Source organism: Chelonia mydas, chromosome 13 (assembly GCF_015237465.2).
Source record: "Chelonia mydas isolate rCheMyd1 chromosome 13, rCheMyd1.pri.v2, whole genome shotgun sequence".
NCBI classification, from domain to species: Eukaryota; Metazoa; Chordata; order Testudines; family Cheloniidae; genus Chelonia; species Chelonia mydas.
Genome location: NC_051253.2, coordinates 14,349,150 through 14,377,021, shown reverse-complemented (window position 1 = coordinate 14,377,021; position 27,872 = coordinate 14,349,150). Strand labels below are relative to the sequence as shown.

General features: G+C 40.0%; 1 protein-coding gene across 6 annotated transcripts in view; it reads left to right on the top strand.

The window, feature by feature from the left end:
• The window catches only part of TSHZ2 (teashirt zinc finger homeobox 2), a 262,531-nt gene that overhangs the window by 213,075 nt on the left and 21,584 nt on the right, over nt 1–27,872 (top strand). For 2 of the 6 annotated variants that reach the window (XM_037915787.2, XM_043527512.1), the window contains exon 3: nt 1,621–2,482. The exons of 3 other annotated variants lie outside the window; for them this stretch is intronic. The gene's annotated coding sequence lies outside the window, so the exon portion shown is untranslated. Of the gene's footprint in view, nt 1–1,620; nt 2,483–13,300; nt 13,349–27,872 lie in introns of those variants that run through there. One more of the 6 variants, XR_006285605.1, reaches the window with a different exon arrangement.

Here is a 27,872-nt window from a genome sequence, read left to right as displayed (position 1 = left end):
TAATAATTATTTTTATTGTTCTTAGATTATTTGGAATGCACTCTTTTCTCACAATGAAGAGGGATGTTCTGTCTGTTCATTTATATATATGTGCCATCAACAATATATGCCAAACAACCATGCCATCTAAGAAGAATCGTAGTTAGTATTTTCATTCGTGGCTACCTGGAATAGTTTATGGCTATTTTACTGATGAAACCCAATTGGAAGTATGGGGAATGGAATTGAGCTTGCAGTCAAGCCTGTTCATCAAATGCTCTTTTTTCATTAGACCAGTTCACTTCAATAAAATCCTGGGCACTTTTGATAAGACAGCATTCAAGGAACAAAGCTGTTAGGAAATGACTGGCTCATAAGTTCCAGCAATAATTTTTGGCCTTAGTATATTACTTGGTGTTTTTCATTGTCAGTGGAAAATGAAAATGTAGCATTTCAATTGTAACCCATTAGAAATGTAGCAATGCACACTGTTCTTTGCAATTGATTTACAAATTGCACCAGAATACTTCTGTGAACTTTTGATCTGCCAGTACTCACGGTTGGGGGGAGGGGCACGGAAACAACAACATTCCAAGCAAATGCCCATTAATTTGAATGAATGAATATTCAAGAAGGAGGGTTTTCTTATCAAGGTTCATACAGAATGAAAAGTGAAAATTAGTAAAAGTGTATTTGGTATAAACAAAACTTGAAAATAACAGATTAGGAGAAATTTTGGGATCAGAGTATTTTGCGAAATAGACACATTTTACCCTAAAATGGCTGAGGATAGAGGACAAGCGAAGGCATTTGGAAAGCTGAAAGAGGGGGAAAAAAATCTGGTCTGTTGACTTAAGGAGATGTAGTGGGCCACTCTATTACATGTGTGTTGATGTATTTATGCCTCAGTTGTTTAGAGTTCTTTACAACATAATTATGGAGTCTTTTTTTAAAAAATGGGTATAGGATGTGTGTGAAAAGTGCTCCATTGTAGACATGTAGCATGGCCTGAGAGCGGGATAGTTTGGAGGGGCACACTGATAATTCTAGATACAATATTGGCTAACATAGAAGCCAAAATGCGGTGTCTTTTTTCATGGTGGCAATGCTAGTAGTTGCATTAACAATAAAGTGATTGAAGAACTTGGAAATCATCATGGTAGAGTGGATTTGCAGTGAGATAGAATGGGAAAGACCATAAAATCTAGAGAGAGATAGAGAAAGAGAAAACACGTGTTAAATCCCTAGCAGGAAATGGGGGTGTGAATATAACGTGGAGGCATCAGTAGTAACTATAATTAAGAGTGCACTGAGATATGAACATACACAGAGGTGAAAGTGTACATTGAACCCTCTTCAAGAGTGGTAGAATACCTGCCTTCCCCCAGGGATAAGACAGTACCTTCAGAAGCAACATCTGTGACAATGAACCTATATTCAGTACCACTCCCTTCCATTCATTGACTGAGTCCACCATGCACACATGGCTTTTCATTGTATTCTTGGAAGATATGTAGTGAGGTTTCATGAATCTCAGTTATCATTCCCATTGTGCCACAGAGCTGACCAGAAAACAGAAACAATTATTTACGCCTTAATGAGTGATACAAACTGATTTTGTGTTTTTAACCATATTTCCAGGTGACGTGGATCATTTTAAAGATTGAACTGAGTTCCCATAGGATGATAGAATCATCAGCTATTAAAGGAGTTTTTTATTTTTGTTTTTTCTTCCAAAGTTTGACCAAAATTTGGGATGGAGAGACTAATTTTTTCATTCATAAAAATGCTCACACAATCTAAGGCTTCCCGATTTGCCTACCAGATAAGGAGGATTTTTCTAAACGGTGACATATTGGATACTTTAAGTTTGTTAAATCAATTGTGCAGTAAGTTAGCTTACATTTTCCTTGCCCTTTGGACTTCTAAAGCTATGGGATCTACTGTCTGAATCTGGGTATATTTGCCACAATCCAAAAGAAATTAAGCTTTTTGCAAACCCCGTGACCTCATATTAGATTCCACTCTCAGCCATGGAGTTAATAAATACAAATAAAAAATCTGACACTGAAGTCTGTAATGCGAGTCTTTTTTCCAAGGAAATATTATTGAGGTGCTGAACAACATTTGATCACTTTCAACCCCCTCAACTGATGCTATATTATTCACGTCTATTTCATTATGCAGCAGATGGTGAATTCTGTCATTGATTTTTTTTTCTGCAGATTCACAGAACTTCAATGGGCTCTAATATGACCCCAAAAAGAAGTTGAAAAAGAAAATGCTTGTTAAGGTTTTATCTTCAATGATAATCCATTGACAGAGGATAACAGCCGAACCCCATAGAAAACAAAAACGACACATTTGCCTTATTTTATGAAGAGCATTTGTCTAAAATGACTGAACTGAAGAGAGTGGCCTTCAGTTGAAATGAAAGATGGTCCTTCTGTTGCTATACAAAGCTATATTTGCTGCAACAAAGCACAAAAGGAAAAGCTGACAAACTGATAGCTAGAAGTATAGGATACTGGTATTCATCTTCACAAACATCTGCATATTTGTGGAGGTTTTTAAATTGAAATGTTTCATTTACAGTATGCAAATTACAAATTTAAGATAATCATCATATCAAGTTCTGAACGTTTCTGGCAATATTTTTACTATGATTTCTATAACTGCGTTGGTCACTTAACAAATATCACATGATCATTTTTATATTTTTAGGGCTGAGATTTTTTCAAAGCCACATAAAGGATTTGGGGGCCCGATTCCCATTACAATTAAAGGGTATTGGCTTCCAAATCCTTTAGGTGGCTTTTAAAATCTCATTCTAGATTGCTGGTAGAGTTATTCTTTGAATGGTGCTGCCACAAATTATTAGGTCAATTTATATGTAGTCAGAATTAAAATAATTTGAGTAATAAATAATCATATACTTGTCCGATACCTTTCCCACAAAAGGATTTTAAAGTGCTTTATGAATGTAGGCCCTGGTCCTGTGAACACTTGTGCATATGATTTACTTTAAACATATGAGGAGTCCCACTGATTGAGGCCTTCATCCTGAAACAGACTCAATGAGGTTTCACATAGTTGCTGGATCAGCCCTTACTGAATTGTGGTCAACTGTGAGTTGAAACACAGCAGCTGTTTAATAGTGCAGAGTAACACTATTGTATAGTTTAGGGCAGGATTACAGAAGATTCATTTATTTAAGGATTTGGGGATTTAGCCTATTTATTTTTAATTATTATGTCAATTATTATTATAACTATTATTAATAATAATAATGCTAATAATAATTTTATTTATTATTCTGTCCTGCACTTCCCCCTCTTTTTGCGTATATCCCTTTTCCCCACCCCAGTATTTGTGTTGTCTCTTGAGACTGTAAACTCTGTGCTACTCTGCTTTTGTACAATGCCTAGCACAATGGGACAGCTAGAATGTTAACAAATATTCAACCTTAGGTTCTGTTCCCGGAAAAGCATATGTACTTGCTTAGGTTTAGTGATATGTGTAGTCCTACTGAACGACTCACAGAAATAAAGCTGAGAGGTTGCCCAAGTCTTTGCAAGATTGTGCCTATGTTCTGAATTTACCTGCTTGTGTTCCTGGACATGCTAACTGATATTACAGTAATATCATAATTTTATAGTAAAGTAGTACCAATGGGTCAGATCCTCAGCTGGTGTAAATCAGTGTAGTTCCATGGACTTCAACAGAGCTACTCCGGTGTATACCAGCTGAGAATCTCCCCCATTATATTTTTTGGCAGGACAGGCCATTTAGACACTGATATCATTTAGGTTTTGTCAAGATGTTTTAAGACTCTGCCTCTGAGTAAGGCAAGCACGAAAGAATCAACATGAGTCTAACTAAACAACGTATTCGGCCCTATGCCTGCTTCTCACCAAGAACTGTGCCCCAGAATTTGAGCACTGCTGTGTTTACTGGCCCTTTCATAACACTGTCAGTGTCGTAGAGTTGGTAAATAGAGAACTCATCCAGGAGGCTGTCAGATTCTTCTGCACTGCTGCACACCCCAAGTTGATATGCTAACTCCTCTGCCATTTTGCCAGTAAGTCTGAGTTTAGAGGCTGGGTCAAGAAGGAATTACACACTTCCAGTAGGCTTTCCTTCAGGGAAAATTATTTTATTTTAGCAATTTTTCCCCAGTACTGTCATGAAAAAGGCAGATACTTGTTTCTTTTCATAAAGAACAACTCTCCAATTGTTGAGTACCCTCAGGGTTCCTTTATATGATAACCCCACAACTCCTAGTTATTTCTCTATAATGCCTTAGTATTTCTGACATCATACATGCTAACCAGCTTGCAATCATTCCCCAGCACTGCCACTATTATTATTGCTATTTGTATTACAGCAGATTCCGAGAGGTCCCAACTCAGATTTTGATTTCATTATAATAGGCACTGGGGAAACACATTGGGAAAGACAGTCCCTGCCCTCAGGAGCTTGGATTCTAAATAGACAAGGCAGACAAAGGGGAAACAAAGAGGCACCAATAGATTAAGCGATTTGCCCAAGGAGTCAGTGGCAGAATGAAGAATAAAAACAATATTTCTCGGGTTATAGGCAAGTGCTCTGGGCTAGCTGGTGCTCCTTGTTTTGAAGGTTGCTGCATAACCTCAACTGCAATTTAATTTAAAATTCAGGCACGCAAAATAAATATTTAAATCTTGGTTGGCAAAATTAGATCCAAATTGCAAACAGGGGGGGTTTTTTTGGTTGTTTTTTTTGTTGGTTTGTTTTGTCTTCTATGTTCATAGTTCGGTGCTAGTGCAGAGAAAATGGAGGCTTTTTGTCATGTACTAGTAACATCTTTCAGCTCCTTAGTACAAGAATATTAGAACCCATGCAAGTGTGTTTCATTGCTCAGCCACTCATTTGATTGCTTGGCAATTTCAGTACATAATGTTTCTTGAAAAGCATGATGACGTCGTAGAGGCAGGTTATGTCCTATCATTGTGCTGGTGAAAACTTCCACAGACTGCGAAATGGACTATGTGGCAAAAATAAAATAAAACCCTGTGCCTCAGCTTTTCCTAGAAGTCTGCTTGCAGATTCTCTCATTCTCCACGCCAGTGAAGGGTGTGATGTACACCATGAGTGACTGTGGAATCTTTTCCATCAATTGTGAAAAAAGAAAAAAAAAAGAGGAACTTGTTTTGCAGAAGCCTAGGTGAACTTGACTCTTTTGCAAAAGTGGAATAAATTCTTTTTTTCCTGATTGTCTCACTGCCATGAGCTTCACTGGTACGATTAGCCTTCTTGGAAGCATCTTCCGTAGGGAATTCTATAGAGATGAAATACAAAGAACTGCTTTAAAATGATAAATCATAAAGTGCATCCAAATGATCAATGCAATGTCCATGGGTGATTTGCACAGTAATTTACCATAAGTGCACACGCAATCATGGTAACTACATGTGCAATTTTGTTATGCTATATTTGTGAATTTTTTCATGTGTGCAATGCTAAAAATTTGGGCCTTAATATCCAATTTGTCAGAAAACAGGAAAACAAACAGGAACTGTGAAAATGTTTGTGGATTTTTTTATTATTATTATTATTTTCATTGAAATTTTCCAACCAGGTCTAACAACCAGTAAGGAAAACCAGTCAATTTGTCAAATATATTATCAATAGGCCTCAGATATATAAGTCTAATTCAGCTATGATCAGCACTTTTATTTCAAAATAATGCAAATGTAAATTTCTGGCCTATAATTATAAATTGTCATAACAATTATTTGGAGTGGGACGTAAAACGGGTTCCTTCTTCTTACTGAGCTCCTGGTTTGGGGTTTTGGGGATATGTGAGTCATCCTCTGTTCTGCATTTCATATAGCCAACAATAGGAACTGAGAGTGATCTATATACTGTGACAGGATCGGACCAGATGCCTATAGGAGAGTAATAGATGGCAGATATATCAGCCCCAGGTTAAGTAGGTCCCTTTTCCCTGGGTAAGGTAACAGGGAAGGTTCCAGAACAATCAGGAACCTTCTGGAGACAATTAAGACAGGCTGATTAGAACAACTGCAGCCAATCAAGAAGCTGCTAGAATCAATTAAGGCAGGCTAATCAGGGCACCTGGGTTTTTAAAAAGGACTGTATAACCTGAATAAGACCTAACAGCCGACATCATACGCATGCATTTCAATGCAAATCCACTTCAATGCATAGACCCTACCCATTCCAATACAATACATGCATCAGCTTGGTCAAACACAAAGCCACAACATGAAAATATTTCTAGGAGTAAATCTTCTTTTGGTGGTAAAATCCTTCTCTGGTCTCTTTGCTTTGCTCACTTCGGACTCCTAATCCCCATCCATCCTACCTCATCCCCAGGAAGAAAGGTTTATTTTAACCTTGTGTGGTATCATTCATGTAAAAAATTATGCCACTCACTTTAGTCCCAAGTTACCTACATTCCACACTTCCACTACCTATATATTTATTTCTATTGTTGAAAGTTACTTATATCATGGAGTTATTTTTACTGAAGAACTGAATCCCACAGTTAAGTTTCCTGCATGATCCATTTTTGTGTGTCCCTCCTTTGGGGTCTTTGTCACACATCAGGCCTTTGGCAGGGTGAAAGGTATAGATATCACGTATTCAAGATCCTTCATAGGGTTTATCATGATCCTCCAAGGAAAAGAACATCAAAATGGCCACAGTGGGTCAGACCAATAGTCCATCTATCCCAGTATCCTGTCTTCTGACATGGCCGGTGCCAGATGCTTCAGTGGAAATTAACAGAACAGGGCAATTATCTAGTCTTCATCCCCTGTCGTGCAATCCTAACTTCTGGCAAACAGTTTAGGGACACATAGAGCATGTGGTTGTGTCCCTGACCACTAGTCTAGTAGCCACTGATGGACATATCCTCTACTGCAGCTGTGTCACTGTAGCTCTTCAGTGTAGACAGTATCTCCACAGAATGGAGGAGTTCTCCCACTGGCATAGCTAATCCACCTCCCCAAGAGGTGGTAGCTAGGTTGACAAAACAAGTCATTCATTAACCTAGCACTGTCTACACTGGGAGTTGAGTCAGCATACCTATGTCTTTCGGGCCACCTCTACACTACCCGCCAGATCGGCAGGTAGTGATCAATCTATCGGGGATCGATTTATCACGTCTAGTGTAGATGTGATAAATCGATCCCTGATCGCTCTGCCATTGATTCTGGAACTCCACCAGGACAAGAGGCGGAAGCAGAGTTGACGGGGGAGTGGTGGCCGTCAATCCCGCGCTGCGAGGACGCGAAGTAAGTGATTCTAAGTCGATTTAAGATACGTCGACTTCAGCTATGCTATTCTTGTAGCTGAAGTTGCGTATCTTAGATCGATATCCCCCCGCCCCCAGTGTAGACCAGGCCTTACGGGTGTGGATTTTTCAGACTTCTGAGAGACGTCGCTATGTCAGTGTAAGTTCCCATTGCAGACCAGCCTTAATTGTTTTTGCAACCAGTTATGTTTCTGGCCTTCACAACATCCCCGGCAATGAGTTGCACAGATTGACTGTGAGTTGCATGAAGAGGTACTTCCTTATATTTGTTTTAAACCTGGTGCCTATTAATTCATTGGGTGACCCCTCGTTCTTGTGTTATGTGAAGGGTACATAACACTTCCCTGTTCACTTTCTCCACACTATTCATGATTTTATACACTTCTACCATCAACTCCCTTCGTCATCTTTTTTTCTCAGTCCAAGTCTTTTTAATCTCTCCTCATAAGGAAGCTGGTCCATGCCCCTCATCATTTCTGTTGCCCTTCTCTGTGCTTTTTCCAATTCTAATATATCTTTTTTTAGAAAAAAAAAGAAAAAGAAAAATGAGAAGTGGAGTTCTGGTATTTCTAAAGTAAAAACATCAATGTAAAAAAACCTGAGTTAAGTAAACCAGAACAAAACCCTGACAGAGAAAAGCAAAATCATATTATTTATCTATTTCACACTGTGTCCAGCACTCTTAAAATGTTGGTGTCTTAGTCAAACAAGAATAATTTTAATAAGGATAGAAAATGGTATAAGTCCATTCTAATGAAAATGACTGTACTAACAGTTGGAAATGGTGCAGTTACAACCAGTACTGACTGTTCATGGTTTGGTTTGGTTTTGTCGGGTTTTTTAACTAGTTGTTATTTTTTTCCTGCTGTGGCCTTACTTGTGCAAAACCCCCATTGGAATAAGGACTAAGGGGTCTGCTGGATTTGATCCAAGCTGTCTATATTCTGACGTAGCCTGTTTGTTCCTTCTAAACAGGTTTGCACATGACTAGATAAGGAGGAAGGTACGCAATAGGGTTAAAAAAGGTAATAGGTTTTGTCTTTGAACAACATAGAACAGTAAAGTAAGTCTAATCTTTTTAGCATTTAAATTGTATTCTAAGTATTTAAGTTGTCTTTTTTCCTCTTCTTTGAATAATGACAGGATATTTGCATCAGATGCATAAAAATACATCTTGAATAGCTTTTAAAATGGCTTTTTTAATCTGTTTGGCTCTTTGTTTCATCCTGAACCACTCCCATTCCCCCTGAAAAACAAACCAGTTAGCCAAGCTTCTATAAGGATGTGGTGTAGCCAAGACCATCTCTGAAATCAGTGGATAAATCTGTAAAAAGAAAAGGAGTACTTGTGGCACCTTAGAGACTAACCAGTTTATTTGAGCATGAGCTTTCGTGAGCTACAGCTCACTTCATCGGATGCATAGCACATCCGATGAAGTGAGCTGTAGCTCACGAAAGCTCATGCTCAAATAAACTGGTTAGTCTCTAAGGTGCCACAAGTACTCCTTTTCTTTTTACGAATACAGACTAACACGGCTGTTACTCTGAAACCTGGATAAATCTGGTCCATGGTTGGTCCTGAACCCACTATATCTGTTTCACAATAATTGCAAGGAGACATATGGCTAAAAGCAGAACAATTAAATTATGGGTGATATTAGAGATTGCTAACCCCAAAGGTCCACCACAGGCTTCCAAAATGTAGCTTGCGGAACTGGCTTCAAGGTCAACCAATGGCCAGTAGCTTTCATGATGGGAATTAAGGAGAATGAGAGATTCCTTTGCATGTTTTAAGGTCCCAATCTCGAGGCCTCTCCTTGCCTAGGAAAGGCCTTGCCTATCAAAAGGGAGACTAAGCTGTCAGTAGGCTTGAGGCCCTAGCTGTTTGAACTTCATCTATAACTGTACCTTGTGCCAGTGGAAAAGTCTGTATTGTGAAGTGAGTTAGCATGTTAAAATGCAGCAATACTCGGTGCTCGTAATAGACACTATCTTTGTGTCAGAAATTAAGTAGACAACATTGAAATTTGGGCAAATGTTGGGTAGTGTTGGCAGGTAGCATTAGAAGGAAGCTTAAATAGCTTATTCTGTTGGCTATTTCAAACCTATCGTGCACAAATTGCTATTTAAGTGTTAATAAAACATATTATTTGATATGCTTTAAGACACTGTGCATTGGGTACTTTATTTAGATCAGTTCAGGGATCCATTTTAATATATGGGATTGGTGCGTGTGTGAGTGAGTGTAGGATTTTACCCATCAGTGGATGCCCCACAAACAGAATAAGCTACCTATTTCTGCTGTCTGCTGAGAGAGATCTTCTTTCCCGTGCTGCAGAAACCTTTGCTTTTTGACTAAAAGGACCAGGTCTCTGTTCTAATCTCAGTTCTCATGTGCATGTGTGTGGCTTATTTAATAATTGCATCTGTCATCTGGAGCACATGCATTCGTTATACCATCATGTTCTGATTTTGGCATGGAGGTGGTTATTTGATTGTTAGGCTAAAACCTGAAACCGCTTCCTCCTCCCAACTAAGTGTGTCTTGATCTGGAGAATGAAGTGTGGCTGTAGTTACTGACAGGAATTGCAAGGCATTCAGCTGTATCTAGATAACTGTATTTCTGCCCATAATTAGACTGTCGGACTTTTTTTCCCTCTGTTTTTGGCAGTGTCCGGTTGTTAAATCACACACAAACAAATTCGGTAAGGCACCCTTCTTCTTACCACTCAGGTATGACCAAGTTTGGCTTCTGGAATCATTCCGTAAAGCTTTTAGCATTGATTGGCATCTTACATGAACCAAAAGCAACAGAGTCTCCCTCCTCATTCCTTGAGGGAAACACGTTTACTTCTCCAAAGCCAAAGTGATCAGCTCTTGCAGGATATGTCAATTAGGGGTGGACAGCACCATAGGATATCATTTTCAAAGTAACCCCTACATTGCTAAAAGTAATTAGGTCTAATTGAGGTATTAAGCAACCATTCAGACAGATGGTGTCTTTGTTTTAAAAAGTGCTCTCAACATAGGGAAAAGGAAACTCAAAACAACATAATTACGCCATTGTGGACTTACTTTCGGGATAAACTTGGCATTTCCTTTCCAAGGGTTCATCTGATACTTAATAAAAGTGTCTCTGATTAAACATACCCTCCTTCACTGTCAATCTCCACATTCCCTTCTCCCCCTCTTCCCCCCAGTTTCCCACTTCTGGCATCACAGTAAGGAAATAAAAATGGCAGTAATGTAATAAATTCATATATATTGACATCAGTGCATGAAACGGAAAGAAAGTGGAAGGAAAGATGCTGTAGAAACCTATGGTCTGTATGTAGTATTACTAATCTTGAACTATCACTGATAACAGCAGATGATGCTGTGATGTTGCTATGTTCTATGGCAGTACACAATTTACAGCATATGACTGTGTTAGGCATTTTAACAGAATATGTATATAATACAACATCATATTAATGGCACCATTCTAAAGGCTATATCAAGATTATAACACCATGAAATGACCTTCTGAAGCTGAAACTTAGAATACACTTTCATACTTCAGTATGGATGCTTTCCCACCGATCTCCCAGCTTCCACCCGAACGTTTAGGCTTTGATTCTGCAAGTCCTTGCATGTTACATTGCAGGACGTGTGAGATTCATAGGTTCTACTACAAGTCTGAGTAATGGCTATGTATGGGCACAAACCAATTAAAACATTAGGTATAGTAATCCTTTGTACTGAGCTCCTTATGCGTCCATTCCTTTATTCTCAAGAGCACATGGTTTTAAAAGAGTGGGGGCACTAGCAAAGAATGGGTGTGTCTAAGACATAAGTTTAAAAGTACACATGAGAAATGTAGCTATATACCCCCTGGGCAGCTGTAGGTTGGCAGCTCTCGTTCATGCCGGCTCAGGTCCACTCCAATGCTCAGCATCTTGATGATCCCTTTTTACCTTGCACTTACAATACCCTGTGCTATGGTGGATCAGCTCTTCCTGAAGAAAGTAGGAACCTTTTATGTTATTATTTTAGTATAGTGGGAAACAGGTCTGATTGGCTTCTGCTGCGCTTTTATTTCTATTTAAGTATGTTCGCTAAAGCACAACAACAGCATTTATGGGCACTGATTCATCTATGTCTTTTTTTTCCTGTTTTTTCCGGAATTTTTAATATGACTCAGTAACTAATGTTCAAAGAGCAGTTACTAGGCAGGCATATTAACTATTTTTATTAAAACAACATTTTAGCAAATCTAGAGTTCCGTTTCTCTGACGTGTATAAGGAAATATGGGTTTCCCACAGTTACATTAGGAAGAATCCAATCTGGTGGCTGCTAACACATCTTGATCACATCAGGATTTATTAATTGTGACTAAAAAATGTTCCTAGTGTAACTGTGGGAGAAAACTATTGTGTTCCTTATAATGTTACTCTAGAGCCCAGTCTGTTCCTCAATTCTATGAGTGACACTAGAGTAACACTTTCTGTGGAAGAAAAATGGAATTCATAAGCCAGGAAGTTCAGATTTACTCTACGTCCCCATGCTACAGTCCAGATCCATCTTATAAAGAGTGTGCTAAGCTGCTAAATTCAAAGTAAGAACCACACCCCAATTTCCCTAAGGTTCACGGAGTTCAGATCTGGTGCTCTGTTTGGTCCTGTCTCCTGTTGGAAGTGTTCTGAGAACACAGAGGTAGTGACAGAGGAAAAAGGGGTGATGTCCCAGGGAGCTCCAGAGGAACCAGGGGCCTGTGAGCAGGAAAGAAACGGAGACAGTTGGCAGTCTGCCCTTAGAGCAACAGTAACATCCCAGAGACGTGGAACTGACCCCTGGCAGTAAAGACTTGACTCTGAATCCTTACAGTCTCTTTGTGCTACAAGAGTAATGAGCTTTCTTTACTACAAGAGTAATGAGCTTTCTTTAGGGCCAGATCCTGAGCATTCCATACATGGATGGCAAGAGGTGTATCCTGCACTCCACACAAGGGTCAGGCTCAAGGCAGTGCATGCATTCTGCTGGCATGGGGACTGCTGGGATAGCAAGACATCCCAAAATGGGGTAGAGTGAGGTGAAGGATGGCAGTTACCTTGCTGACACACCCCTGGCATTGGCCTGACAGATATCTGGAAGCAAATGAAATGGAGAACCCTACGGCTAAACTTGCCCCACATTACACAGTAGGCCAATGGAAGTGTGAGAAATACTCTGGACTTCTGGTCCTATTGTTTATTCCTTATGCTACCATGTCTCCCCGGTATACCACTCCTGTATTCTGCCTTCCATGTGTATCCATGTATCTGTGTGTACATGTGTCTATTTGAGATAAGCCTGAACTGAAAATTGGATTCAAACAGCCATGAACTTTGGGTAAGTTAAGATTTTTACTTCTTGCCTTGGGCACCTGGCCATATGACAGAGGGGATAATAGTCTACTACTACTCTCACATAGCAGGTGTTCTTTAGTTCTCATAGTAATGGTCCATTTTGATGCTGAAGAGTTCAGCCTCAAACCTCACTGATGCCCCATAGTGGGGTTTGTTAAAAATGTGTGTGTGTGGATATGCCAGATCCCTCAAGAGATGTGTATCGGTGACCAAAAAAAGTGGATTTGTTCTGCAAGAGGTTGCACAAATGTTTTTAGTTTTTTATTCCCATGGGTTCATGCACTTTAAGTTTCACTTCAAGTTCTTGGTGCGAGTGAAGGTAAAACAGAAAGCAAAACCCATTTGAAACTGCTGAGCTTCAGCTTCTTTGCACTGAACCTGTAAATCAGCATAATAATACTTCCCTTCTTCCATGTTTTGTAAGTTTTTCAGGGCAGTCTCTTCCTATGTATTTTTACAGCAACAACCACGTGTCCCTGATTTTGGTTGGTGCCTCAAAGGGCTATTATAATATATATAGTAATAAATGTTTATATCAGCTAAAAAGAAAGCCTGATTCTGCGTGGTACTAATGAGCACCCCAATATTGATTGTTTTCCTCACCTCATAGGAGACACTCTGCAACCTGAAGGATTGGGCCTACACAGATATATCATGTGTGAGTGAGAGAGAGAGAGCTCGCAAATGGCATAAGATGTCATTCCATGCACAGGCTGGCAGCATCATCTTTTCTTGGGTGTGGAAGGGACAATTGAAATGACTAAACTGGATTATTAATAATCTGGTTTGAAGCAGTTTATAGTCTTTCAATGGAGGCTGAAACATCTTGAGCTTTTCGAAGAAGAGGAATGTATTTTGAGCAGGAAAAAAAGCCTTCATCTTCTGCTGATGTGGCCTTGGCAATCGACTGAACTGACAAGGCTGGGTATTTGTATAACAAGCTGTGCTAAGTATTTTTTTTGGCCTAGTGTTTAGAAACACACAGAGGGGGGAAAATTAATAAATATGGAAATCAAATGTAAAAACTTCTTGCACTTGCAACTGGCTTCCCGGAGGGAATTCTTCTCTGTGTTCTCTGCTCTTCTTCCGCTCAGCAAAATGACTGCCAGTCATTAAGTGAAGCTGTAAGGAGCTCACTGTACAGTAATTGAACACCAATGGGCCCTCCATCATTTGCATTTCCCATTTTTTGATTGGCAGCTGTACATGAAATGCCATATCAGTTGAAAGTATGTTGTGAGCTGGCACTAATGATCCGGTGGCTCCGGGGAAACCTGCCATATTGTAATTTGGCTATCAGGCATGAAAGAAATAATTCTAAGTGCCAGCAATGTGAAGCTGAATAAATGTTTCAGAGCTGCAGGTTGCCAAGGGTGACACTTCTGATTTAGTATAAACGAATGCCCTGTTGCCTTTGGGGTTGGGGGAGTTCGCATTGTATCTGAGATGTGTGTATAAAACATTAGTATTAGAAAATGGCTTTAGCACAGGATGGGAAACATAGGCCTGGTCCCACAAGGCGACGGAATGTTTACAACTAATGACTGGATGAAAGGATTTTTCTACCTACTGTAATGACAGGCAAAATAGGATTTGCTTTCCCTGAGATGGAGAATAATGGCTATGTTAACACTGCCTTTCCTTTTTCTTTCTCTCTCTAAATGAAATGCTCTTTTGTAAAGAAAATCACATCTGTTTTCTTTTATGTAGGGGAGCAGAAGGGGAAGAATTTAACTCCTTGGTGTTTAGGGGCATAGGGGATTTTCGTTGATGGCCAGTTGGGGCAACCCTGTTATCAAGAACCCCTTATCATAAATCATGGCATTTAGGGCCCTGGGAAGATTGTGTATTCTTTTATTCCTAGTTACTATTAAAAGGGGTGTGAGAGAAGAAAGAGAGGAATCCAAATGCCTAAAGACATACATACAGGAGGTTTTTACTATAGTATTTCAGTTCCTGCACATTAGTATTTCACAAAAGGTATGTATTACTCTACAGATATGTAAAAATTGGAAGACAAAGTGTAAGAAGTGCCTCTTTATTCCCCATGGTCCGCGTTGTTGCCCTTTTAATTTTTGCTTGGAAATTTGAACCCAGATTTTCATAGCTGTGCATGTACAACTGAGTATGCAGGTGGATTTATCCATGCAGCTACTGTGGCCGCATGCACAACTGTAGTAATTGTGAAGGGAAACGGCTAATTAATTGGATCAGCACACACAGTTATGCTGATTGCGTGTATGGTTGTGATAACTCTTAATGCAGCCATGAACATTTGATGCACATTTTTTAATGCTTTTCAGATAATAGGATTCCAGAAAACATTTTAAAGAAAAATATATAAAGGCATGTAAACAATTTGAACCTATTCTATTTCCATTCTATTCCACAAATATTGTGGGTTCTTAATTTTGTTCTCCAGCTCCTCTGTTCCTCCTGAAATGGAATAGTTCCTAATTTGGATTTATTTCATTACTCTACTGTAATTTTAACAGGGTATCTGAAAACCTGGCTGGCAGTGGTAACCTAGCAATGATGGGAGACATGAGTTTCTATCTCAAAGATTCAGCCAAGAAGTAGCAAGTGAAAAGAAAGATATGAAATTAAATAGATCAGCTTGTCAATGGTTTGTCAGCTGGTGTGCTGAGACCACTGCCTCTCATGCTGATCAGTAACTTCTCATTGTTTTCTTGTACTACCCCGTCTATCTGTATCCATCAGTTTTCTCTTTTTTATACTTAGAGTGAAATCTCTTTGTTCTGTGTTTGTACAGTGCCTAGCACAGTGGGATCCTAGACCATGACTATGGCTTCTAGGTGTCATGCTAATATAAATAATAATAATAATAATGACAATAATTAATAATAATAATTAATAGATCATGCACTTTTTATTCTGAATATACCCCTTGGATAGTAGCAAAAACTGGCAACAGCTTTAGGGATCTGCTCAAATTATGTGCACATTGTGTGAAGTGCTGAGTATCCTGTATTCCCACAGTCATAAATGGGAATTGAAAGCATTCATCACCTTGCAGGATCAGGGCCTTGATGCTTCATTGCTGCTTTCACTGTTGCTGTGGGGCCCCACGATAAGAAGCCAGGTGTAATTTGCGATCACCAGGGATGTAGCAAGGAAAGTGACAAATTAGAAGCACACAATACACTCCAATAGATGAACTACCTTGACAAGAATGTACATCAGTCTGAAATTTATGAGGGTAAAATATCAGAGCTGACAGTCTGTTATCACAGATGTGATCTAGCCTCAAATTTTGGATCTGGATTTTGAACAGCTGAAAAAGATAGGCAGAGGAGAGGTAACGGGTTGGTTTCAGGGATTTGATTTGGCCTCTTAAAAAGAAAAAGTTTATTTTCAAAATGTGGAGCTGGAACTAGCTTAAGATTCCAGTCAGTTGCATCTATATAATATGCCATTTGGAATGTCTGTTCAGACATGGGTATTATCCTTATTATGGTTTATGCCACCCCACATCTTTTAAGTCCACAAGGAGTGGTATCAAACAGAGACAAGAAGAGGTACTCAGACCTATGTGTACATATGGCCTTCATACTACAGTAACAAGTTGCTATCAGTTACAAGAAGTTTCTTTCGTCATTTCATATCATGAGTCAGAATTTCTTGATGAAAATCCCAGTGTGTTGCACCACAACGGCAAAGCCAAAGGGACTTTCAGAATCACATTCTGCCTTCAAGTTTGGTCTCACAGGGATAATTCCAGTGATGAGCTGCCAAAATCTTAACAACCGGTTCCCTCCTCACACCACGAGGGGGTCATTGCCCACCCCCGCTCCCCGGGACTCCTGCCCCATCCAACCCCCCGCCCCGCCCCCAGGACCCCTGTCCCATCCACCCTCCTCCCCTATCCCCTGACTGCCCCCAGAACCAGGCAGGAGGGTCTCGTGGGCCACCGTAGTGGGTGCCTACCCCATCCCTAGGAGCCAGAGGGACCTGCCAGGGGGGCGAAGTGGGGAGCCCCGGTGGTGCTTACCTGGGGCAGCTCCCAGGAAGATTCTGGCAGGTCCCTCTGGCTCCTAGGGGCGGGGGAGCATAGCTAGGGGAGGAGCGGGGGAGCAGTTGCTCCCCTCACTGATCACATCAAAAGTGGCGCCTTAGGCACCGACTCCGTGGGTGCTCCGGGGCTGGAGCACCCACGGGGAAAATTTGGTGGGTGCAGAGCACCCACCGGCAGCTCCCCACCCCGCGCCCGGCCCCAGCTCACCTCCGCTCCGCCGCCACCTCCTCCTCTGAACGCGCCGTCCCGCTCTGCTTCTCCATGCCCCCTCCCCCCGGCTTCCCATGAATCAGCTGTTCGGCAGGAAGCCTGGGAGGGCTGAGACGCAGACGGCGGCTTCCTGCTCAGGGCGAGGGTGGCGGAGGTGAGCTGGGGCGGGGAGCGGTTCCCCTGCACGCCCCCCCCAGGGTTACCTGCTGCGGCGCGGGCGGCCCTCCTTGCGCCCCCCAGCCCCAGCTCACCTCCACCTCCCTGGGCCTGAGTGTGAAGCCGCCGCCTGCTTCTCAGCCCGCCCCAGCTTCCCGCGCGAACAGCTGATTCGCGGGAAGCCAGGGGGCGGGGGGGGGGAGGCAGAGAAGCAGGGCGGAGCGGCACGTTCAGGGGAGGAGGCGGAGCGGAGGTGAGCTGGGGCCGGGGGCAGGGTGGGGAGCTGCTCTGCACCCACCAAATTTTCCCCTTGGGTGCTCCAGGGCTGGAGCACCCATGGAGTCGACGCCTAAGGCACCACTTTTGGCCAGTTAAATTTAGAAGCCCTTTTAGAACCGATTGTCCCTCGCGGTTCTAGCAAACTGGTCCGAACCGACTCCAGCTCACCGCTGGATAATTCCCTTGAAACAAATAGCCTGCTTTGCATGAGGTACCTCATGTGCAACTCTGTGGAGGTGTCCCAGTTACTTTGGCATGCCCTTTCCCTGATGAGAGGAAGGAAATACATTCATATGTATTCATATGTATTCATAAATACATTTTGTGGGTTTTAGCCCACGAAAGCTTATGCCCAAATAAATTTGTTAGTCTCTAAGGTGCCACCAGGACTCCTCATTGTTTTTATTTATAAGAATGGAAGTTTTCTATAAAAAGAGCATGTTTTTGATAGTCTCCTCTTGATAAAAAATAATTTTTCTCTAAGACAAAGCTGAATCTAGGCAGCTTGGGTTTATGTGGTACCTATTCAAACTCTCTGCATCACATAACCATTCAGCCATGATCTGGAGCTTTGCAAAGTAATCAATATATGAGTATTATCATTTACTATTATAAATATAATGTATGTTATATATTTCTCATTGTAACACATCAACTAATCCCTTTATTCGGCTAGAGACAAATCTATCTCACTTTACTAACGTGAATAACACTGAAGCAAGGACTATTTGAGTAACTGAAAGCACAATTTAACTCTTAAAAGTTATTGATAAGATATATATACATAGGACTGAAATGAGAAAATACAGAGGATGAAATGGTATATAGAGGAAATTAGAAAATTAGGAAAAGAATTATTGTATAGAAAAAAATTCTATGTAATAAAACTAATAAATTGTGCCATAGTGAACTTTTAATTATATAAAAGGGATAACTTTATAGACACTCTCTGATTGATCAGTAGTGCATACATGACTAATTCCTAATCTGTACATGTATTTAGCACAATTATGCTCCAGTGAATGTATGATCAAATGGCCAGTTAGCTATCATTTGTGTTTGCGTATCCACTGTGTTTGCACTGGCAATCACACAAATTGACTATGCAAAGTAGATGTGCAAATCCATGTGAAATTCTGAAAATATGGGTCTACATCAGAAGTAATAACAAATGTGGGAAGGTGGAATACATATGCATAATATAGTACTTTAACCTAATAACATGACCACTTGCAAGCTTTAGCATAACACCGAAAATTGCTAATGGAGCACTGTGCAGATATTCATGATACAAGCAGTCAGGAATCATGCATAATGGAACAGTGCAACTGCTAACAGCAGATTCACACAAGATAATTTAAACTTGTTTGTATGGAAATGAAGAACTGATCTTTGAAGTGGTCCTTAATGAGATTCTGCTTGATCCTCACTGTATCTGGAGAGAGTGTTCCCTTTTCCTTTTGTATCCAGCTCATGTTTGTGGGGTGCAGAAGCAGGACTCATTTAAATTATGAATGCCTATTTGTATCTACACAGTATTAGGTGAGAACTAGGTGTTGCCAATATCTCATGAGTGTTTGTGAAATCAATTTTTAAAATTATACATGTAGACAGACCTCTCCTACATAGTGTATGTTACTTAGCTTCCTGATTTGTAGACATAGCTAGAGTCTGTATTCCTTGACCATGCAGTATAGGAGATGCATAATCTAATCCAAACTTTGTATGCAATAATATTATATATATATATATATATATATATATAAAATTGTGTGTGTGTGTACACAAAACCAGGAAAATTAATAACATCTCTCGTGTGTTCTGTATAGTGCAAGAAATAAGTCTTTTTTTTTTCTTTATGGAAACTCTCATTTCCACTTGATGCCTTGCATTTCTGAGCACTGCAAAATATTCTTGAGATGGCTTAAAAGTATGTTGTCACTGCTATAAAACTATGTATCCTATATCAGTATTGGAAAGTAGACATGATACTGATTCACTATGAAATAGCTCTAGGTACCACCAAGCTCTGAACAGACTTCCATCATAAAATACTACTGAGTGATTAGCCATATTTGAACTTCAACTGCATCTTTGAAAAAAGTCTATCTGGTAAGCAAGGTCTTGTTTTTTTGTTTTTGTTTTGTTTTGTTTTGTTTTGAGGGACAGAGGGGAAGCATCTAGGGTTGTTTGTTATTTAAGCTCATAAGCCTAGGGAGAGCTTAATTAAAGTAAATAATAACATTTCCATGAGGGGGAACACAATTTCTCTTTTCTTGCCGGTTCCCTATGTACTTCTGTCTTCTGCTTCTATCATCAGCCAAACCAGCTGAATGTTTTAATACAGCAATAAACCTCTGATCAGCTTGTACACTTATTTTTCAGACTGGAGTTTGAAAGACAGACTCTTTTCTGTATCTGTATCATGAGGGGAAAGAGTCTAGCTTATTGTGAATCATTGGTTGGAGTTCATATAAGGCCACTGTAAACTAATACTAGTTAGTTAGCTGGCTGCATAAAAAGCACAGTGGAAGCCTTTCTGAATTTCAGACCTGAATGAGATAAATTTAGCATTGGTGTTTTTAATAGAGTATTTGCAGCTAATGATAGAGGTCCCATTGGAAGGCTTTCCACCTCCCTTACATCATTTAAGAAGCAAACATTTCTCAGCTCTCTCAATTTTGACTGCACCATTGGCATTACCAGCTGCTGTAGAATCAAAATAGCCCATATCCTATATACTTACCAAGATGTCTGTGACTGATAAACATGGCTCTCACTGGAAGAAATTACAACTAAGAAATTACGCATTTCAAAGCTTGTTGAAAGGCTAAATCCTGAGAAGTGCTGAGCACCAGCAACTTTCATTAAAATGAATTCTCTCAACAGCTCTCAACACCTCTCCAAATTTGGACCATTGGCTTCAGTAGGAATTCTGGGGACTCAGCATCAATCAGAATTCTCTCATATGAACTGTGATACCATAGCATACATTCTATGTTTAGGTCTGGCACATTCTCATCAGCATGCCCTGCTGAAATAATAGAACCCATTAGAGGTTTTAAACTATTTGATATATCCTAGAAGCAATTAGGTCCAGATTATAATTTCACTTGTGTGCATCTCATGGATGGTGTTTATGTCATACATCTGAAATCAATCCAACCCATATTCCAATGATACACAAAACCATTTTTTTAACATTACCTATAATTATATTTAAAGAATTTAAGGAAAGTAGATTAACCATTTTCTGTGAAATTAGATCAAAATAATCATGTGAAATAATTTTTTCTGAATATACACATTGGTTTTTAGACATTTACTTATGCTAAATAAATATATATTCTTATATATGCAAAAAAAAACCCCATTTTAATTAAATGTTATAATTTCAGAATTATATAATTATCAATTGTTTCATAAAATTCTGGCTGTTTTACAATAATTATACTTAGTAACTTCTCATCTCCTTGTATTTACCATTTCCCAATGCCAGTAGCACTTTAGAGGGCTATATTTTTGGCCAGCCTCCTATTTTGCATGCCCACTTCTGGGCTTGCAATCCATTGTGTTTTCAAAGGTGCCTGTGCAAACAGTTATGCCTGTGAAAAAAGCTCCATCTTCATGCACTAAACTACACTGATAAGTATGTAAATGCTCAATTTGCACACAGTGAGCACCAAAATCAGTGGGAATTCATAACTCTTTGCAGGATTAGGCCCAGGAATTGTTGGCACATCCACCAGTGGGCACACAACATCAAAGGAAAGGGCTGAAAATTTAGCTCTCTTTATTTTTGTTTGCTTCATGCAAGTTCTCTTTATGTATATGGAAACTCTATCAGTGTCTATTTCCCATTGATACGTACAGAATTTACACACAGTTCTTATTGCTAAAAGGGATCCTAAAGAGTTGTATTGAAGAAATATCCGCAACCACATAGATTAGACATCTTCCTGTACATGGTTATTTATTAGGGACATAGGACTGGAGGGGACCTCCTGGAACATTGAATCAAGTGACCTGCTATCACAGGCAACTCTGCCATACAATCCCATTCATAAATTTATGAGGCTCCACTGAGAAGCTAGTTTGGTTGTTGCTTCTGCCACTCTTATCTGAAGGATGTTCCAGAACCTCACTCCTGATTACACTTCCCCAACCCCCCACTCCTTCTGCATCAGGAATTCCCACTGAATTTTGCACAGTGAGGGAAGCATCAAGTCTTTGTGAGAGAGGCAAAGCCAAATGATGATATTTAGTCACAGGTGTAGATAGAGGGTGTGGGGCCAAGTCTCACCACAGGCCAGGGAAAGAATGTGCCTTGTTGATTGTGCTGAGTGGCCCACGGCACTAAGGGACTGGGAAAGCTGCAACATCTTTATGATGGTGCAGCCTTCAGCACCCACTGGGGTTGTGTGTAGAAGAGCTGGGGGAATGGTCCCGCGACCTCCCAACCTCATCTTATCCCTTCCCCTCAGGCAGCAGTCAATATCTAATGCCCTAGCTCTATTAAAACCAATCTGTGAAATAAGCCTTCATATATCATATGCCCGCCATGGGCCCGCAGGATGATTATCTGTTAATTTTTGCCTCTGCCTATATATGAGGAATAAAAACTGTATGTTACATGGTAATTAATCTTTTAACTGCCCTGTAAGTCCTAAATACAGTTACCAAATAATGTGCAGGAACATGTAATTAGGGTCTGTTCTCCCCTAGATACATGCAGATTTACATGGATATCTCTCACTAAGGCTAATGAGTATTTTATAAATATATATATATATATATATATCATCTCATAAAAAGGGGGAAGAGAATACGTTGTATTTATAATGCATTGGTCATGTAATTACTGAGGGGTGACATGCTTAAGCATCTGCCTGTTAAAGCAGTAGGAATTGGAGCTGAAGAGCCTGTAAGGTCACCATTCTATTCCAGAGGTGTCAAGCCCATTCTGTGGTGAGGGCCAAATTACATTTTTAATTATGATCCATGGGCTGGTGCTACATAATTAGGGTCATATGCTAGCCTTGGTTCACAGCAACCATCCACTGATGACATTGGGAGGTTTGCATAAAGGTAAAGGGCAGAACAAGACCCTTATGAAGTAACTGAACTTCATGTTAGTAAAGCCTCTGCCACATTTGACATCAGTCAGCGGGAAAAAGAAATTATGCCCAGGACTTTTAGCATGGCAACTATCGCTTCCTCCCTGTTTAATTGGCCATTTGCAAGCACCGTGGCAGCAGTTGCACACATAAAGGAGAAAGGCAGCTGCAGGAACAAGCATTTGCACGTTTTAAGGCCCAGAATTTCCAAAGCTCTTTGGCATCTTGTGGGATGAAAGGTGCTATAGAACTGTAAATCCCTGTTGTTCATACTCTTGTTATCTGATTTAGTTTATATTTGGGTGCGTCTCCTTTTCAGAAAGTTCTGAGTATTTGTCCTCTAAAAATCAGGCCCATTTGGAGCATCCTAAATTCACACGCAAATACTGATGCAAGCAAAATCACTTCTTACATTTGTGTTTTGGGATTTCAGAACAGGCTTGAGGTATCCACTTCTACAGCTTCCACAGAATGGAGGGCTTTATAAAAGTTGAGTTCCCAAACAGATTGGGGGTGCAGGGGCGGGGGTATATTGCACCATATACATGAAGTAACACATGAAAACGGGTGTCAGTACAACAATCTATCATACTGCACAGCTCTTGATTCCAGCTTATGTCTTCTATTTGAACAGTCTGAACGCAACTGACAAGAAGCTGTGGAGAACTGATGTTGCATGAACTTTTTGTTTTGTTTCCAACTGACAGCACTGGCTCTGCACTTCTCAGCCTGTGTGTATCTGTTTTGCAGAGACGGTCACTTGCTACTTCCTTTCAAATTAGCTTGTGAAATGGTTGGGATAATTTAGGACTTGTACTGCCTGATCATTGGTACAGTTACAACAAATAAAACATTTTAATATGAGCAGTCACTGCATGTTTACTGTATCATATTGCTGGGAGCTGAATGTGTGCCAAATGCTATAACAGAAGGGAGCATATGAACTCCAGAATGATGACACTAATAAGGAAATTACAAAAGGCCCAACAAATGGCATTTGTGTTAAATCAATAATGCTCTGTTTGGTTTTTTTTATTCTAATCTTTCTTCAAAAAAAAAAAAAAAAAAGATCTTTCCAAACAGTTGGCAATTCCCATTCTTGTTCTTCTTCCTGAACATAATTAAAAACATGTTGTGGCGTCTACTTAAGACATCAACTTTCCCAAGCCTGTCTTGTCCACTGCGTTTTAAACAAAGACACTGGGTTTGGCATTGTGCCCTTAATTAATCATTTGAGGCTTTATTGCTGTGGAAAAAAAATGTCTTTGTTTAATGATTCATCACAAGCCCAATTTCTGCAGAACTTAATCAACTACAGGACTAACTTTCTTATCAGCTTAAGTAAAAACAACAACAAAAAGATTGAGGCATTGCTTTCGGTGTATCCGGTTGACAAAGAAGTATTGGTTTATGACACGCTGTCATCATGGACTATTTCTGATTTAAATCTATAGAGACTAGATTGATCAGTTACCTTTGGAGTTCGATAGAAGGAAATATGTTACTTATTGAGAAAATATGATCTTTGAAGTCCTCACTAAAATCATTCACTGCCAGGTACCATGGAATTCAGTAGAGACTGAATGACACTAGGGCAGACCTTTTTGAAGAGTGACTCCAGACATTGTAGATAAATTTGTAACTCTTAAAGTTCAGTATGAGAGAAAAATAATGAAAAACATTTGCTGTATATGGTTTTAGGAAGTGTAGAGATTATTTTTCACCACATTTGCTTTTTCCTAATTTATTTTTATTTCAGGATAAGATAACATTCCTCCATTGCACACTCTCTTGAAATCTCCTATATGCAACTCTCAAACTTTTTTTTAGGAGTAGCTTTTCATGGTGAATCAATTTAAAATTATTTATTTTCAATAGGACAATAGGGGGTTGAATTCTTCACTGTTGATTTCTTTATTCCAAATTAAAGATTAGAGTAAAACAGCCACAAAAAGGATCCTTTCCATAAAGGATTTCCTATATTGTCCTATGGAAAATATCTTCAGTTATACGTGTATATTACAGTAGCACTTTGTGGCCAAAAATCAAGATCAGGCTTCATTGTGCTAGGTGCTGTACAGACACATTATAGGAGACAGTCCCTGCCCAGAAATTTTTCAGTCTAAATAGATGAGACAGACAAAGGATGGATAAAAGTGGTAGTCTCCCCATTTTACAGTCAGGGATCCGGCACAGAGAGATTAAGCGATTTGGTAGGATCACCCACAAAGTGTGTAGCAGAATTGGGAGTAGAACTCAGGGGTGAAATCCCATCCCTATTGAAGTCAGAAGCAACACTCCCATTGACTTCAAAGGTGCCAGGATTTCACCCCAGATTGCCTGAATCTCACCATTTCAGTACCTTAGCTACAAGACCATTCCTCTCGATATTAGGTTTTATAAGTACATTTATAAGAATAATACAAAATTGCCCAATTTCCTATGACATTTTAAAATTACATGATGCAATAAATATAGTGAGTCATGCCATATTTTATTTGTCACATATTTCATAAATTGTAACATACACATATGTGTGTATATTTCATGTAAGATTATAATATTGATAATTATTTTTTTCACATGGGCTTATGGACTATACTGGATTTATTTTTTGTAGTAGAATTGACTTTTTCCCATTAGGCATTAAAATATCTGAGTAAAGAAGAGAGTTTGATACAAATAATTAGACTCCCTGTTTTGTGATGAATTGTGCAAGGCCTATTTACATCTCTTAAATCAGTCTCTTAGAGACTGAAATTTACAAAAAGGTTTGCTCTGATGTTTATTTAGCTTTGGTCATCATTACATCTAGTGGATGGCACTATTGTAAAGGAGCTCTGCTGGTCCCTAGCATAGGCTACCAGAATATTCCAAAGCAACGGCAAGACTTTAACAATGAATACCAAGTGCGGATTATATATAAAGTCTGATGATCTCAATTCTCCTCGCAATATATATGCACAACTCCCATTAAAACCAATGGTGAATTACTCGGTCATTTACGACCCTGAGCCCAGTGATTCACCATTGGCTTTAATGGGAGCTATGCATACATACTAAGGGCAGAATTGAGACTGGCAGATGTTAACAATGAATATCAAGTGTAATAATTTGAATATTAGAAAGAATTTGCTTCCAATTCTGCTTTCTTGCATTACCTATAGTACAAGGCTACATATGGCCTACGGTTGTGGTGCGCCAGGTTATTTGCCTAAATTCATTACAAGAACAATCCGCAATATGAACTGAGCCAAAATGGGCTTGGAATTTTTATCACATCTATCGCCATAAAATCTGATTGTTGCTATGAATCAATACTATTGAGTCCCATTTGTTCCAAAATCCCATTCACCTTCTCCACTTTTCTTTAGGCCTCTTTTCACCACAGTGGGCAGCAAAAGCTTCACTAAAGTTTGCTCCCTGAATCCTCACAATGCCAGTACTAGCCAGCAGTGGGAGGGCAGCACTCTGATGCTAGGTTGCTCAAGCAGCTTCCTATTGTTTTTCCTCCAGGGAAACCTACTTAAAAGCACTGGACGTGTTCTCTGGCCTGATCACCAGGGTTACATTTCTTTGCTACTTAGCAGCTGCTAACATGAAACTCCAGTAGTAGAAACTAGAGATTCTTCTCTGTTGGGCAGGGTTTATTTAGAATTCATTGTGGAGACTTGAATGTGTGTGTGCATGTGTGTGTGTGTACATGCATGCACAGCAGGAGAGTGTGTATTTGATTAGCTGCTTAGTTTTAACATTTATTTGCCACCAATTATGTACTAGTATATTCAGAGGCATTAAGCACCAACATCCCCAGCCAAAGTCAATGTGTACTGTACATGTTCAGCACCTCTAAAAATCAGGCCTGCAGTTTGTATACCCAAAAATTAAGGCATAGTGGAATAGTATCTACTTTGGCCTAAGTGACTTTCCTAAGGCCGTAAAGGAAATACAACTCAGGAGTTCCTGATCATGTGCTCAGACCATTAGGTCATGCCCAGCTCTCTATAAATGCATTTAAAACAGTTCAAAAATCACTTTTAGTAATTGCAACAAGAGAGAGAGGAACACAAGCCCACAGTGATGGATTCTGATTTTTCCTTCCCATTTGAATGATTTATAATTGTACAATAAGCAACACTGCATGGCTGTTCGGTAAGGCATGTTATTTATTTGGCACAGACTGATGCTATATTTGTGTGGTATTTCATATACTTTGCAGTGCTCTACACTCTCAAACCTGTCCCTGCAGTTTCACTCCTTCCCACGTTAAAGATTCTCTATCAGCTTAATGACAGCTTGAATCCATGGAGAGTAGGGTCCTCTTGTGCCCCATGATGACCAGCCCTCCAACAAGTCTCTTGGCCTTCAGTGTGATGGGATCAACTTCAGATCTTTACCACTTTGAAGCTCATCACAGTGGCGCTCTCACCCCATGTAAGGGCAAGGAGGAGAGTAATCTAGTTTAATGGACAGGAGCCTCATTTCTATCCCTGTTCATCCCTTCAAAGGTGACCTGATAGGTGTCCCTCTTTCTGGTACAGAGTAGTCTACCAGCTACTGTACCTTGCAGGGAGCAAGTACATTACTTTCAAACAAGGCCCTGCCATCTCTTCCACATAGTGGAACTGAACACAACTTCTTTTCTTCCTGCTCAGCACTCATGTAGTAGAGCTACAAGGAGCCACACTCCAGTATCAACTACCTGGCTGACTTGGAGGAATGGGGTATATTTCTGCAGAAGGAGGTCCAACAACCAAAGGGAGAGAGAGCAAGCAGGAGACTGAGAATCTCAGAGCGAGGTGTTAGAAAGGGACTGGGGAGTGGCAATGGAAACAGAAAGAATGGCTCATCTTCTAGGAGATAATACTAAACTTTTGTTTTCCCCCAAAAAGTGTCTTTATAATTTACATTGCAGTAGTGCCCGGAAGCCATAATCAATAGGGGGCACCAAGGCTTAACCCTACGGCGCTTGCCATGTAAGAATCTAAACTTAGAATGAAAGCTTAGTATAATCAGCTGGTATATGAGTTCATTTTTCTTTCCTTCCTACATTCTCTGTTTATCCCCAGGTTTCACTAGTGCACCTCGTGCAGTCACTCCACTGTGCTAATGCTGCTGTGAAGGAGAAGGGTTTGTTGCTAAGTGACATGACAGCAGCAAAGTGTTTTTCAATTTCTACTTTTGTTTTCTACTCCCACCTTTCAAACACCTCCTTTAAAGAGAGTTCTGCTGTTGAAATCATCTCTTCTGTCGGCCAGCAGCTTTTTTCACTGAGGTCTAATAGACTTCCAGATAACCCCTAGCTTAGAGGCTAGATGGCTCAGGGAACTGGTCATGGAATACAGTGTCTGCTATTACAAGTTCAAATCCCCCTTACTGGTAGC